The following is a 16,733-nucleotide window of genomic DNA, read 5'->3' on the forward strand; positions in this document are numbered from 1 at the left end:
TTTTGGAATGGGGAACTTCGCTGTCTCCGGGTGAGATTTTTTCTTGAAAGCAGCTAGTGATTGACAGCTCCATCTCTTGTACCTAGAACAGGCTCGATCATGCTACTGTTTCCGACCGTTTGTGCTTTTTTCCCTATGGCAGTCCAGAGACCACTGCAAATTTCCACTCCTTATTTTATGACAGGGAAGAGTCTATTTTGTTTCCATCCATTTTCTTCCATCCATCTCTAACATTAAACTGGACCATTTTTCTCTCTAGGGATCCGAGTTCTGTCAGTCTATATATCAGTTGCTTGGTAAAGCTGGTGTAATCCACTTTAATTAACTCAGTTTGAGATGGGCAACCGGTAGAGTGTGACAGAGAGCTTTAGAATTTGAGCTTTCCTTCCTCAGACCTAAGAACATCAAACATCCAAATTTACAATCTCTCTTGAAATCTTCTTCCAAAGTCGCTTTGACCTTGATACAAGATCTGAATATCAGTTGAGAACAGGTGCACAAATGAATTAATTCACCCGTTAATTGGCTCCGCCCTGTTGCAAAGGCCATCTGTGAAGCATCGTAACCTGATGGCGGCAGTAAGTTCTGGAAAAGAGTTTATATTCCCATATATTTTGCACAGAATGTGGAAATTCGCCAGCAGCTGAGACGACGACATTGATAAGTAAGGAATCAATGCGGGCACATGCTGGAATACAATGTGTTGCATTAATTTTGGTGGCCGGAAGGTACTTGGCAGTGACATTGTTGTGAAATGTTTTCGCTCGAGTGAACATTTTTATTGTTCCTTCTCTTTTGCTAACATCCGACAGTGAAGACGTTTGAACATTGAATAGACATGGCTCGAGAAAATGGTGAAGTGTAGCATCAGTGTTGTATCAAGATGAAAGCCAATATTTTTGTGGGAGAATAAGCCTTCTGCCAGTTTCAGTCAAGTAAACAAATTAAGAGCCGGAGGTATTAGTCTCGATTTGCATCGCAAATACAGTTTTTATGAAGCTTCTCTGACACTGATGAAACTGAGAATATTTTTGTGCTCCAACAGATATACTAATCCTACATCACCTTGTAAAAGTGATATGTGGTAGGAGTTGTAGGACCACTGCTCCATAAATATCAGTGATGTAGGTTTTCTCTTGCAAATTCTTCCTAATCTCTGCAAATGCAGGGTTGCGTCACGTGAGAGATAGCAGACCGCCATCCATGTTTTTGCATGTCGAAGCCACGAAATATCAACTTTGTACCATAAAGGGCCAGGTGCTACAAAAAAAAAGAAGCATATGCAATGTAATGGGTCTCTTGTTGGCTCGAGTTAGAGATATTAACGTTGTAAATTCCTAACTGGACTTTTCTTGTCACATAAATGGAAAACGTACAGTAAAATAATTGACATAAGAGCGCCCATTCAAAGTGCCAGGGCCGTCATGAGCATGAGCGAGAAGGAGAGACACAAAGGGCCATATTTATACTCTGGTTGCGCCGAATTTGCGTCGTTTTTTTCGACGCAAATTCGACGCAGAACTAATGCCAACTAACGCCATATTTATACTCTGGCGTTAGACGCTTCGGGTGCCAAAGTGCCCGGAGTGTGCGTCATTTTTTAGCGTGAACCCCTTCCTTGCGTTAATGATATGCAAGGGAGGCGTTCCCGTCTTAAAAAATGACTCCCAGGCCTTTACGTGCTATTTATACTCCCGGGCAAAAGAGACGCCCGGGAGTGGGCGTGGCCAAAAACGGCACATTTGCGCCGCTTTTTAACTCCTGGGTCAGGGATGGCGTTAAGGGACAAGTGGGCTCAAAATGAGCCCAGAGTGCCCTCCCCTGCCCCCAGGGACCCCCCCTGCCACCCTTGCCCACCCCAGGAGGACACCCAAGGACGGAGGGACCCATCCCATGGACATTAAGGTAAGTTCAGGTAAGTATTTTTATTTTTATTTTTTGTGGCATAGGGGGGCCTGATTTGTGCCCCCCTACATGCCACTATGCCCAATGACCATGCCCAGGGGACAGAAGTCCCCTGGGCATGGCCATTGGGCAAGGGGGCATGACTCCTATCTTTACAATGATAGGAGTCATGTTGATGGGGGATGGGCGTCGAAAAAAAATGGCGCAAGTCGGGTTACGACGATTTTTTTGACGCAACCTGACTTGCCCCATTTTAAGACGCCCATACGCCATTTTCCCCCTACGCCGGTGCTGTCTGGTCTACGTGGTTTTTTTCCACGCACACCAGGCAGCGCCGGTCTGCTAGCGCCGGCTAACGCCATTCCATAAATACGGCGCCCGCATGGCGCTTCAGAATGGCGTTAGACGGCGCTAAATTTTTTGACGCTAAACTGCGTTAGCGCAGTTTAGCGTCAAAAAGTATAAATATGGGCCAAAAGGAAAAAGAAGTTCGCGTAGTCAAACGTGCAATTATTCATGTAACAGGGTCGATGGCCTAGTCGGTAACAAAACTGCTCCAAGAAGGGACAAACGAAAAGCATTTACCAACGTTAACAAAGGATTTTTGAAAGGCAAGCCCAGGAAGGAGTGGTACTGATGGATATGGTTAAAAGCCTGCATAGATATCAAAATGTCGGAAAAACAGCACTTGCACGCTGCTATGCTCCACCTAAAAATGCGCCATTCCGTGAGTAAATATTTGTGGTGGAGGGGAGTTTGGAGCGGCCCCCTGGACGCCGTTCTGCTCCCATGGTGTCTGCAGCCCTCACTATCAAAGGGAGATCTGATCCTGAGCGACATTTTCTGCTTTCCAAAGCAATGCAGCCCTCTTCGAGGAAGGGAGATGCGACCACTTCACAATCCCTTTAACTTCTGATTCGTTACAAGTGACATTTTTGAACTTGCAATTCACAAATCGATTTGCAACCTGCAACTTCCTTCTTGTGCATTGCTAATGGGTGTTTTGTACTAGAAAAGCCTGCTTTAAAAAAAAAAAAAAAAACTACAGGCTTTGTGAGTGGAAAACGACTTCTTACACGAGGCCCTAAGTAACTTTCATCTCTGCTCTGCTAGCTGCTTCCTCGTGCACAACAAAGAAGTATAGGCGAAACCTATAGGTTTCACACAGTAGATATACGCAGTAGATAATTGGATATCATGTATCCGGGTTTGCCACTCTAGATGAAAAAGGGCCAGATCCAGCATATATTTTCAGACTATACCCATAAGGTAAATGTGTACACAAGTAAACTAACTAGATGATATATTATTGTCAATGATTTTCCTGAAAATATGCCACAGATCTGTCCCTCCTGGGGCCATGCAGGGTACGCCTGTCGTTAACTATGCCTTTTTATGACAATTGCAAAGTTATGCCACTCTACTCAGTGAACTATGATCATCTGAGGTATAGGGAGGACATGAAAACACGTCTATAACAACGAGCTGTATATGAGAATAATTTCCTCTATAGAATATGTCGGGATTCCATTTAGAGTGACTTCACCTTGTGAAGCAGCCTCAGGATGCTACCTATCTTTGATTAAAGAGATGAATTTGTAAAAACAATTTATAAGTAAGGAGTTATGTATAAGGTAAAAAATATACATTTTTGAATATTGAAAAGATAACGATCGAGGGGGTCAGTCAGCTCAAATTGTAGTCTAGGACACAAAACGCATTTGGTCTATGTATGAATGAACCACTAAATCTGTTTCGGGTGTAGATTGTAGCAGTACATAGCACGCAATATCAGTTTGCCTATCTCAGTACAGGTTAATTAGTGAACAAATTACAAGAGATACACTATTCCGAAGTGCTAAACTTGTAAATAAGCGCAAATTGTTGTACCAACTAACCACCATTAAGCAGGCATATGTATGCTTTGCACTTTTGAAATGTGACATTTTTATTACATATAGAAAGCCCCTTTTCATGACATTTCTACTGCTGCAAAATTGCATCTAGCACATAGTGATATTTGAATTTAACATCACAGCATTACTGGTGCTCAAATTGCGCATCCACGCATGCACACATATTTACTATTACACAGTCGCAGCTCCTCCGTTAGGGCAGAGGAGCGTCACCCTCGACAGTAGCAGCAGCTGCAAACCTTTTAATACAAAACGATAATAAACTATGTTTATTATCTTTTTTGTATTAAGAGGGTGGGCCACGGCTGTTACAGGCACTGAGGGGTGAGTGCACAGCACTCCCCCTCACTGCGCATGTATGTTTGGCCTGTCATCTTGGGCTGGCCAAACACACATGCGCAGTAGGCTCACTCCAGCCTGGCACTGTGTTGTTGGGCTGGAGCGAGCCTGCACAGGCTCCCAGTCTGCCTGGGAGCACCCTGGCTGGGTGCTCCCTGCCAATCCTGACGCTGTTCTGAGCAGCACCAGGATTGGCCGTGGGGCAGGTTGGGAGCCTGTCCCTGCAGCAAGGACAGAGGAACGGAGCAGCCCAGCGCGGCATGAAGGGGAGGTTTTTCTATTATTTTTTTTCCCCTCCCATCCCCTCGCCACGCTCCACACCGCCATGCCCCGTTTCCCTCGCAAAAGCCACCACTGCTATTACAGGCTACATCCAGCAAATAGTATTATAGTCAGCTGGTCCTAGGATGCCCATGCTGGGTCGCACTGTAGACAAAGGTCAGGCAACAAGGAGAGTAGGAGCTACGAGGATGTTCTGCCACACTACTGGTTGGAGCCAAACAAAGCCCCTGTGCTTTCTGTAAATTCGAATGGCCTGGTGACCTTGTAGAAAGTCAAAGAAGGCTTTTAGCGCCTGATAAATTGTCTTAACTTCCAAGATATCTGTGGCAAGTTATTGTGTGATATGCGTGTTCACTCAAGACCTGAGACTTTGAATCTTTACAGAGCCAAGTGTTTCTCCTCAGCAGTATCTAAAGTGATTTTTAGTGGTACATTTCTCCATCAGCTGCAAGAAAAAGCTAAGTTCACTAGCATGTTCATCTACTGTGCATTGTCAAGGAGAGGACCAGATTGGTTAGAGGCATGGGAACTTATGGTTTGCTTTGGGCTCATAACAATCAAACCCATTTTGTAAATAGGATGATCAGTTACAGAGTGCTTCTCAGAGCAGCATTGGCTTTCTGGTGGTATAGTTATCATTTGTCAGTTGGATTCTAAAGTGATATATTTTCTCATGGGGACCCAGAGACCATTTAATGATTTCAGGCAGTTAAATGCTTGTACAGAAAACGGAAATGTTGAGAGAGTCACCTTAAAAGCCCCCTTATCGAAAATTGTGCCTGCTTCCTAATTGCTTTTATAACAAACCTACTGGAAAAACAAATATTTCAGCTGGGTGATTTAACGTTGTTTGTGTTGCAGATACAGGAGAAATTTGCCATCCTAATCTGGAAACTATCCATAATTCTTAGCTTGCAATGTCCATAATTCATGTGGCAAGTGTTTCAAACTTTTGCTGGGTTCCCTCCATGTCTGGACTAAATTTTGGATCTCCAGCTAGCTTTAATGAGAGTGAAACACGTGTCCGAAGTTGGCTTTTACTTATTCTAGGTTGGCTTGTATGGTATTATGCCAAATCAAAGTAATCCAATACCTGGGGCAAGGTCCCAGGCCCTGCTCTCCCCGTGCCGCTGCATTGCTCTTGCTTCTGTCTTTTCCTTGCTTTCCCCCCATTTTTTGAGTGCCTTTTCCTTGCTTTTCTCTCATTCTTACTGTTTTCTCCATGCTTTCTTCAGTTTTTTAAGTACCCTCCTCCTCCTTGATTTTCCCGTGTTCTCACTGCTTTCTCTTTCTCCTTGCTTTCCCCCCGTTTTGTGTACCTTCTAATTTTCCGTACATTTTCACTGCATTCTCCCTGCTTTCTCCCTGATTGCTGGTCCCCATGCCGCCCGTTATTTCCTGTATCCTGCCTAGCCCTGCCCTCCGACTCCCAGCACCCCCCCTCTTCCCAGGGCCTATTTAATGGAGACTGCCCGCACTTCTGTATCACTCTTGCTCCTGTCTTCTCTTTGCTTTTTCACCCCATTTTTGAGTGTCTTCTCCTTCCATTGTACTCATTCTCACTGCTTTCACCTTGCTTTCTCCCCAGCTTTTTATGTGCCTTCTCAGTGCTTTTCCCTCATTTTCACTGCTTTCGCCTTGCTTTTTGTCCTGTTTTTTCTGTGTCACCTCCCTGCTTTTGCCTCATTTTCACTGCTTTCTCTTTGCTTTTTAGCCCTTTTTTTGAGCGGCCAACCCACACAACTCCGGATCATCACCTCACTTCTGGAATCCCAAAGGACCCTCAAGACCTGGCTGTTTAAATGAGCCTCCAGGACCTGCAAGTGCTTGGATACCCTGTTGGGTGGTAAGGTGTGGTCTACAAATCCTGTGTGATCGATTGCAACTCAGACAGTGAAATTCCTTTGTCATTTTTCAGCTCAGCATAAATAGAACTAGAAAATCCTATTCTTAAACGTTGTGCTACATAATTTTGCAAAAGACTTTGTCATTTTTCAAGCTCATTCTGATGCTTAAGAAATTGTACTAGAAAATGTGAACATTTGGCCAGATTTAGACCCATATTTATACTTTTTTAGCACCGCATTTGTGTCATTTTTTGATGCAAAAGTGATGGAAACTTACAAAACATAATAGTATTTTGTAAGTTTGCGCCCCGTTTGCGTCAAAAAATGATGCAAATGCGGCGCTGAAAATGTATAAATATGGGCCTGAAAGTGCTGTTGCAGAGGAGCTCCATAAATAGGAACAACTCTCCACCTACACCTGCAAGCTACAGAGAGTCCCTAGCTTGTGATTTGCATCTTTGTATATATCTATATCGATATCAATATTATTTCTCATTGAAATTAGCAAAGAGTAAAGTGGCATTCTAGTTAGGTGAAAATTTCAGTGCCAACATAACTTCTTAAACTAAAAAAAAAATGAAATTCACCAGTAATAGTTAACTCTAGTATCTGCATGCCTTCAGGCAACTATAACTCGAGCTCTAGCCATGCGCAGTCTTGTTTTCATTGATGTTGCAGTGATGTTATCAAAAATGCCATAGAACATTTCATGATTTATGTATTATGGTGAGGGTGCAATTTTTAGTTAACTTAGGGCATGAGCTACAGTTAATAAAGATAATTATAACTGGTAAATTTCAGTGTTTTTTGCAACATTACGGTGGCACTGAAAATTTCAACTATCTGTAACATTGTGTTAACCTTTGGTTTTCAGTGAATTTCTATGGTTTTTAATGTAAAGTAATATTTTATTGCCATACATAAAGCCCCCTGAGGCAAGGCCCTGCAAACAACTCCTTGCAAGCCACCAAATCGCCCCAGGGGATGGTGTTCTGCAGCCCCCTCCTCATGTCGCTATTGGCCACATGGTCCCTGTAGCTCTTTGTTTTTAAAAAGGGTAGGGGGTACATACTGCACTGTGTGCACTCCCCTTCTCTCTAAGCCACTATTGGTCCCTGGAACCCCCATCACCTGGGATCAAAAAATATATTATCTGGAAAGGGGGACATGTGGTTCCCCTCTCAAGCCTTAAGAGGCTCTGAGGCTCTGAGGCCCCATCCCCTGTGGCAAAATACATTCAAATTATTGGAGTGGGTGTGAGGCCCCCTCTCACAGCCCACGTGGGTCATGGGGACTCCATCCCCCAGGGCCATATCCTAATTAAAGTGGAGAGGGGCACGAGAACACTCCTGCCTTCCCAAGCCTTAAGAGACCCCAGGAATCCTGTCCCCAGGGGCCAATACATTAACATTTGGGGTGTGGGCATGCAGCCACCCCTTTCTGAGCTTTAATAGGCCCTGCAACCACATACCCTGGGGCCAAATTCTATTTATAAGGGGAGGGCCTCCCTCATCTAGCATTAAAAGGCCCCATGGACCCATCTCTAGAAGCCAAATTCGTTTTATATGGCTGGGGGCCATGCACCCCCCTTTCTGAGCCTTAATTGGCTCTAGGAACTACATTCCTGGGGGCAGAATGCCATAATAAAGGGGAGGGGCATCTATCCCCCTCCTCAAGCCTATTGTGGCCCTGAGGACCCAATCCCCTGAGGACTGTCTTAATTATAGGTGGGGGCACCCACCAAGCAACAAGTTGGGGGCTGTGGTGGGATCTCCATGGCCCCGTGGCCCCAGTATTGCTCCTGCCCAGTGGGAGAAGCTATTTCTGCAGGCTCCTGCCAGGGGGGAGCAATCTCTGTTTCGTTGCATGCAGGATTTGGGGTAGAGAAACAGAGGTCTGATCCCACCCAGTCAAAGCATTTTTTAGAGCTCCTGCTGTGTTAGAGCAGATATGCCTTCTCTGCCCATGCTCCTGCAGATGGAAAAGGCATATTTACTCCCACCTGCCAGGATATATAAACATGCTCCAGCCGAGTGGGAACAAATATAGATTTCCAACCGATACTGATGCAGGCAGGTAAACTACTGTGTTCTGGGGATGGGCTCCCAGGGGCACCTTCTGTAACTTACTTTTAAAGTTCATTTCAGCCCACTGGGATGGGGGCCGATGTCTTTTGAGGCTCAGGGAGGAAAGCCATATGGACCTCCTCCTCTTTTTTTGCAGAAATCTGCCACTGTGGGTTATGGGTCCTGGTAAACTCAGAGAGAAGGGCTGCATGGTCCTCTGCCCCTATATGAAAATCTCCCACGAGAGATGGGTCCCACCAGCCTAGAAAGGTTTGAGGGTGGGAGGGGCTATTCTCTCTCACACATTAACCCCAAACATTAAAAAAAATGTTGGACTGCCATTTTTTTGTTGTTTTGTTTTTGCAGTGATCCTGGAGGAGTTCCTCTAGATCACAGCAGATTGTTTTGTATTTTGGGCCTTGGGGGAATCCCTCTGGACTCTACCACAAGGGCTGGTGAGGCAGGGCATCCATCACCTGCCTTATTATATTTTTTTTAATGAAAAATTGTAGGACAGGGGGCTATGTCCCTGAGTCCTATAATGGTTGCCAGCAACATTCATCTTCATTTTGCTGGAAGCCAAACAGAGAGCCCCTCCCATGTGAGTCTGACTCCCACTGGAGCAAATTGTCTCAAGGGTGAAAAATCCCCCTAGGCAATCAGAAGGCACTATTTTTTTAAATTGGGTTAGAGAAGATTTTGCGAGCGTCCCTTGAACCCAATCATCCAGAAATACAAAAAATTCTGAAACTTAGACCAAGATTTCCAAAACTGTGTAGCAGCCAAAAATGCTGCTCTTTGTTACGTGACAAGGAGAGAGCAGGGGAGTGCCATACCTACAGACATGTGGCTCTCTCATCCCCTCTCCCTAGTGCTGGCACTTATTTTAGCTGCTGAGCGCCGCACACACACCTTTGTGCATAGTGCAAGGGTGTGTGTGAGTCTACCATAGATTTTGTACTCGAATGGTTCCCTTCCAATACAAAATACAATGCTTAGACTTAAATTAACACTTTTTTTTTAACTTTGTATGTGTGCTGTACAGTGCAGCACACATGCAAAGTCGGAAAAGAAACACTTAGACCCTCATTACGACCCTGGCGGTGGGTGATAAAGTGGGGGTAAGACGCCAACAGTAAGGAAACAAACCAGTGGGGCACAGCAACAAAACAATATCTATACTTTAGAGATAATATAATATCTTGATGAGATAAACTGAAGAATCATAATAAATTCAACTAGAATGCTTGTTTGGTCCTCTCCCTTCCTTAAACAAAAACAATCATCACATATCTTACCAAAAAAATGAGATATACAAATATAGAACTACCCAAGAGAGGAGTCTGTCCATGCAGATAGATATTTTAATACAAAAAGAATATAACTTCTTATATACATAAAGATATACATATATACACAGAACATATAAAAAAAGAATGAATAGCCATCAGCCGACACGTGTTTCGTCCTGACTGGACTTCTTCAAGGCTTTGATCACTTCTGTGTCCGTTATACTCATATCCCATCTACCATACTCTGTTTCAAACCACAGTCAATCACTGCTCGCATTCATTGTAAAGAAAAGCCGGAAGACTGGCAGGAGTTGATTCATCAATAGATGAAACGTGCGATGCCCAGTATTTAGATTGATTACGAAGAAGGAAAAGAGGTGATTGACTGTGGTTTGAAACAGAGTATGGTAGATGGGATATGAGTAAAACGGACACAGAAGTGATCAAAGCCTTGAAGAAGTCCAGTCAGGACGAAACACGTGTCGGCTGATGGCTATTCATTCTTTTTCTATATGTTCTGTGTATATATGTATATCTTTATGTATATAAGAAGTTATATTCTTTTTGTATTAAAATATCTATCTGCATGGACAGACTCCTCTCTTGGGTAGTTCTATATTTGTATATCTCATTTTTTTGGTAAGATATGTGATGATTGTTTTTGTTTAAGGAAGGGAAAGGACCAAACAAGCATTCTAGTTGAATTTATTATGATTCTTCAGTTTATCTCATCAAGATATTATATTATATCTAAAGTATATATATTGTTTTGTTGGTGTGCCCCACTGGTTTGTTTCCTTACTATTAGAACGGGTCTACTTTTGTAAACCTGGTTTTACACATCAGGGCAACGATGTGTTTCAATGTATGAGCACCCTTAAGTCATTTCTTACATAATTAGAATGTGCATTGATTTCAATTGATGAGTTGCCATTTGTTTTTTGGTAAGACGCCAACAGGCTGGTGGTAACTACCACCAAATTATGACCATTGTGGTGATATTTCCGAAAGACAGCCAATGTACCACACCGACCGCCAGGGCGGAAACACCAGTCACCACGGCGGTAGCCACCTACAGCCAGGAGGAAGACAAAGTTCTGCCCACCATATTAAGACACACCAATCCTCCACCTTTTCCGGGGCGGTACCAACACCAACAAAAGCCTGGCGGAAACAGAGCATAAAAGTGAAAGGACTCACCATTGGAGACACAGGGAAGAACCACGCCACCATGGAACCCAAATTTGCAAGTTTTCCCAATGATCTTGCCAACGCCACCTGGAACACCAATGCCGGGTAAGACGACGGCGGTGAGTACAGCTGCCTAGCGCACAAGGGAGGGTGGGAGGAAAACGAGAGTGACACACCCATACGCAGAGCACACACCCGACACACACAAACCATACACACAACCAGCTGCATAACAAAAACAATTTGGCCCCGAAAATCTGCAGAATAATGCAAGGACAACAGGAATTTACAAAAGTGATTATAATCTGTACAACATCAAAATTAATAACCCGATTTGGCCATGAAACAGATATTTACACTTGTATATAAAAGGGATATTGCCCAGTCCATAGTTCAAAGGGTCCACATGGCCACAGGGCATAGTCCAAGGCCCAACTCGAATTCTGCACCAATCCGGACAGAACACTGCAGGGGCATCAGTTGTAAAATAGGCAGGCACCTCAGGCAGAGGGGGGCACCTCAGCCGAATGTGGGGACAAGCCCACTGGTTCTGGAGGGGGCAACATGCCCTGTGCTTTATTCTGGGGAGTGCAAGGCCACAGTTCCTGGAGTGGGTGTCTTCCCCACTGATTCTGGATGGGGCAACATGCCCTGTGTTTTGTCCTAGGGAGTGCAAGGCCACAGTCTCTCGAGTGTGTGTCTTGCCCACTGGTTCTGGAGGGGGCAACATGCCCTGTGCTTTGTCATGGGGAGTGCAAGGCCACAGTCTCTTGAGTGGGTGTCTTGCCCACTGGCTCTGGAGGGTGCAGCCAGCACAGTAGCCCCTGGAGGATGGACTACATGGCGACCACCGGCGGTGATGGCTGCATGCTGGTGGTGGTTGTGGGAGGCTCCTCGACAGACCCTGCACTCTGTGATGGCTGCTTGCTAGTGGTTGTTGTGGGATGCTCCTGGACAGCCCCTGCACTCTGTGATGGCTGCATGCTGGTGGTGGTTGGGGGAGGCTCCTGGACATCCCCTGCACTCTTTGATGGCAGCACATCCACAGCTGGCAGTGGGGGCCCTGTGACAGCTGGTGGTGGTTGCGGCGTTTGGCTGACAGCTTCACTGGCATAGAGTGCCTCTTCTCCTCCTGGTCATGGGTTGGGGATCCCTTCCTGGCAGGGGTGGATGGGCTCTTCCCCCCGCCTGGTGGTGCAGGCTCATTCCCCTTCTTCCCAGCTGATGCAGGCTCCTTCCCCTTCTTCTCAGCTGGTGCAGGATCCTTCCCCTTCCTCACAGCTGGTGATGGACTCTTCCCTTTCATCCCAGGTTGTGCTGCTTCCTTCCCTTCCAGTGTTGTTGTTCTTGTATCCCTATCACCACGAGTAGGTGGTGCTAGCACTGTCCCTGTGGACTGTTTGGCTGAGGTGCTGGGCTGTGTCCTTGCTACTCTGCCCATACATGCATGACGGAGGGCTGGGTAGAGAAGAGGTCAAGTTGGGCAAGGAAAGCTTTTTAGGGACATTGGGGTGGGAGGAGGGAGAAGTAATGGTAGTGGAGGATGAGGGAGTGGTCAGCAGAGGTTCATGTCTGCTGGATTTGGGTGAAGGTGCATGGGCTGTATACTGTTGTTAGGTGGATGACTGTTGGGTGTCTGAGTGCTTGCGTTTGTGTCCTTTAGGAGGGGAGGAACAGGCACGGTGAGAGATTGTGGAAGTTGTCTGCCAGTGAGGTGTTTGTTCTGCTTGGTGTGGTGATGATGCTGGTAATGGGTATTGATGTAGTGCATGCAGGTGTGAGTGTGGACATAACTGGGTGGGAGGTGGATGAGGAGGAGGAGGGGAGACAGTGGAGCAGTGGATGTTGTCGTTGCTGCAACTGAATGGTGTTTGTGTGAGTGCCTGTGGGATGAAGTGTGGTGCTTGTGTTTGCCTGTGCCACTCTTGGGTGCTGTCTTGTGTGCATGCTTGCCTGTCTGTGTGCTTGGGATGGGTTGGCGTTGAGGTGAATGGGACTGGGAAGGGGAAGTTGGAGGGGGGACGGTAGAAACAAGGAAAATGGCTGCCATCAGAGAGGAGGCCAGACCCTGAATCGATCTCTGTTGGGCCACCAATCCACCATGAATGCCCTCCAGGAATGCTTTGCATTGCTGCATATGGGCTGTCAGCCCCTGGATGGCATTCACAATAGTTGATTGCCCTACAGAGATGAATCTCAGGAGGTCAATAGCCTCCTCACTCGGCATCGGGGCTCACTGGGGCAGGGCCTGAGGTGCCTGGGATGACAGACATGCCCACCCTCCAGGGTAAGCGAGCACGGGCAATTCGGTGGGGGGCTACTGGGAGGGCGGTGCTGGTACGGGGGTGACGGCTGTACCTGCAGCTGGGGTGGTCACAGAGGTGTCCGCCACCACCAGGAAGCTCCCATCGGAGGAGGTATCAGAGTCTGTGTAGTCCCCTCCAGACTCTGCAGTGGGGCTCCCCTCGCCCTCCGTCCTACTGGTTCCCTCTGAGTCAGTGGACACTGTCTCCAGGGTCCTGTGGGATGCAGCTCCCTCTGTCACCAGTGCCTCTGCTCCTCCGCCAGATGATGCTAATGCACATAAGGACATGATGACAAAAAAAAGAAAGAGGGGGAGAGAGACAAAGGATACACTGGGTCAATGACTGCAACAACACCACAGTTGGCGTACAAAGCACCCTCACACACAGGGAACAGGCCAGAACACTATGCATTGCACTACCAGTGAATTAGCTAGTCACTAAGGAATGAGGAGGGACACACACCGCCAACTGCAGAACACCTGGGACCCACGCAGCCCTTCCCAGAAGTTAATACTAACAAGCTAGGTAAGCAGTATTTTCCATTCAAACCCTTAGCCACCAGAGGACCTATGCTGCTATGTCTGGCCTGGCCTAGGGACACCCAAGGACACACAACCACCACCCGGATACCACCCCACCAGCTGTAAGTTGTATTGATAGCCACTGTACTCACCCCCTTGTGGCTGCTGTGATTTCCTCAAGCCCCCATCCAGCTCAGGGTAAACCACTGCCAGTATGCGGGCCATCAGGGGGGTCAGGGTCCAACGGGCACCCCTTCCTCATTGGGAAGCCATCCCCAGCTGGGCCTCTGCGGTCTTCCGTACCCTTTGTCTCAGGTCCTCCCACTGTTTCCAACAGTGGGTGTTCTGCCTGCCATAGACCCCCAGGGTCTGCACCTCGTTAGCGATGGCACGCTATATCCTCTTCTTTTGGGCACTGACCTGAAGAGGCAATACCGACAGGAGAACACCATTAGGCAAACAGTCAAGCCTGTGACACAAATGGCCCCCATACCCGATCCCATCACTGTTGGTACACACACATAGCCCAGTGCACACAATGTACACTGCCAAGAGGACATCCACCCACCCCCCTTACATGATGCCTTCACACACATAACTCCATGCATTCATGGCACATGCATCATGTCCACAGTGTACTCACTTGTTGGTCTGGAGGCCCATACAGCAGTCCGTACTGGGGTAGGACCCCATCCACCAGTCGCTCCAACACCTCAGAAGTGAAGGCTGGGGCCCTTTCCCCAGTCACACAGGCCATGGTAGGTTCCAGACACAGGTCACAGCAGCACATGCAGTGTAGGTCCTCTCCTATGGAAATTCAGGAAACAAGTGAGGTTTGAGATAGAAAATGGAGGTCACATCCACGGCGGTGCATATCGTCACCGCCGGTGTAGATCCCCATTGGCCACTGTACCCCATAGGGCCCAATATAAACCAATGAGAAATTGCACGGTGGTTCACGACCCCCTGAGCGCCCAAAATTGGAGGAATTACCTCACTTCCACCTGTCCCTCCACACAGGACAGGCGGTCGCCATTTCACGGGGGTGAACAGGCCTATTGATAATTGCTGCATCACAGGATAAATAGGGACATACATTATAAATCACACTGTCCCAAAATATGTTTGCACAATGTGGACTGCTGTTGTGGTATAGTTGTTCAAATTGTGACAGCCTACTCACTCTTGTGTCCCTTAGATACCTATCACTGCAGATGAATAGGAGATGGAGACAGACCCCTGGTGGACTTGGCTACACTGGAGGACAGGCACATTATACTCACCTATAGACTGGACAGGGCCACAATCACAGAGCTGTGTGCTCAGTTGGAACCTGACCTGATCTCAGGTATTAGTCATCCCACTAGGATCCCCCATCTTGTACAGGTCTATCAGTGCTCCATTTCCTGGCAACTGGTTCTTTCCAAGTGATAGTGGGCTTGGCAGCAGGAATGTCACAGCCAATGTTCTCAGTCGTGCTAGCAAGAGTCTTGTCTGCCCTGATAAAACTCATGTGCAGCTACATTGCTTTTCCCCAGGTGGAGGATTTGGACACTGTGAATGCCGGGTTTTATGCAATGGGACATATACCCAATATAATTGGGGTGATTGACGGAACACATATTGCATTTGAAACCCCCCGGCAAAATGAACAGGTGCACTGAATCATAAGAGTTTCCACTCCATGAATGTGCAGATGGTGTGCCTGGCGGACCAGTATCTCTCCCACATCAATGCTAAGTATCCTGGATCGGTGCATGATGCCTTTGTCCTAAGGAATAGCAGCATCCCAAATGTGATGTCCCAACTACAGAGGCACAGGGTGTGGCTAATAGTTGAGCCTTGGTTCCCGCCCAGTATATGTTGGTGTATGCCTATGGTGTTGGCCATATAGGATAGTGTGTGGCTAAATGTTGTCCGTCAATATTTGCACGTGACTCTGGTTACCCAAACCTATCATGGCTGCTGACCCCTGTGAGGAATGCCAGGAGAAGGGCAGAAGAACATTATAATGAGGCACATGGGTGAACCAGAAGGATAATTGAAAGGACCTTTGGCCTCCTGAAGGCCAGGTTCAGGTGCCTCCATCTGACAGGTGGATCCCTGTGGTACTCACCCAAGAAGGTCTGCAAGTTAGAAGTGGCATGTTGCACAACCTGGCCCTCAGACGCCATGTACCGTTTCTGCAGGAGGAGGAGACTACAGATGCCCCTTTGGCAGCAGTAGACCCTGAGGACAGTGAGGATGAGGAGGCAGAGGATGTGGACAACAGAGCTTTGGTGATACATCAGTACTTCCAATGACACACAGGTGAGACAGTACGACTTCAAATTTCTATAACTATTAGTGTATTCTGTGTGGCATTGGCATGCTGGCATTACCCACTTATTTCCCCTACTTACTGTTACCTAATGATATTCATTTTACAGATGTTGTTGATATGACAACATTCACCTGATGTGATCACAATAGCCAGCTACAGGTCATTAATTCTATGCTCATGCTATTTACAGTTCATTTGCAATGGTTGTAGCTGTTTCAATCAATACAAATTTGCAATACATGAAATACTAGTAGTCGAGTTTTATCCAAGAGTGTTTATTGTTGTGCTAAAATATAGAGGGGAAAGTGCAATGGGAAGGAGTGATGATGGAGGAAAGTACAGAGTACTGTTCCAGTCAGTTTGTAGCACAGGTGCATTGTCCATGGGGACATAGAAAGGGGAGCTATGGCAGTTCAAAGTGGACAAGGTGACAGTGTGGGACACAATGGGGACAATCAGGAGAGTCTAATTTCCTGGCGGTGGTCTTGGCAACTGTCTCTGGCTTCTGTCTGGTTCGCAGGTAACGTTTGTGGGGTGGTTCACCTTCTGCAGAGGGAGGGGTGCTGGTGGCCTGTTGGTCCTGTAACGGGGTCTCATGTCCACTCGCAGCAGTGGAATTGGATGGCTGTTCAGATGACTGGCTAGTGGCAGGGACCCGCTGGTGTGCTGTTGCCTTCCTCATGATGTTGCCCATGTCTGCCAGCATCCCTGCTACAGAGATCAGGGTATTGTTAAGGGCCTGCAA

The sequence above is a fragment of the Pleurodeles waltl genome, chromosome 11 (assembly GCF_031143425.1).
Source record: "Pleurodeles waltl isolate 20211129_DDA chromosome 11, aPleWal1.hap1.20221129, whole genome shotgun sequence".
NCBI classification, from domain to species: Eukaryota; Metazoa; Chordata; class Amphibia; order Caudata; family Salamandridae; genus Pleurodeles; species Pleurodeles waltl.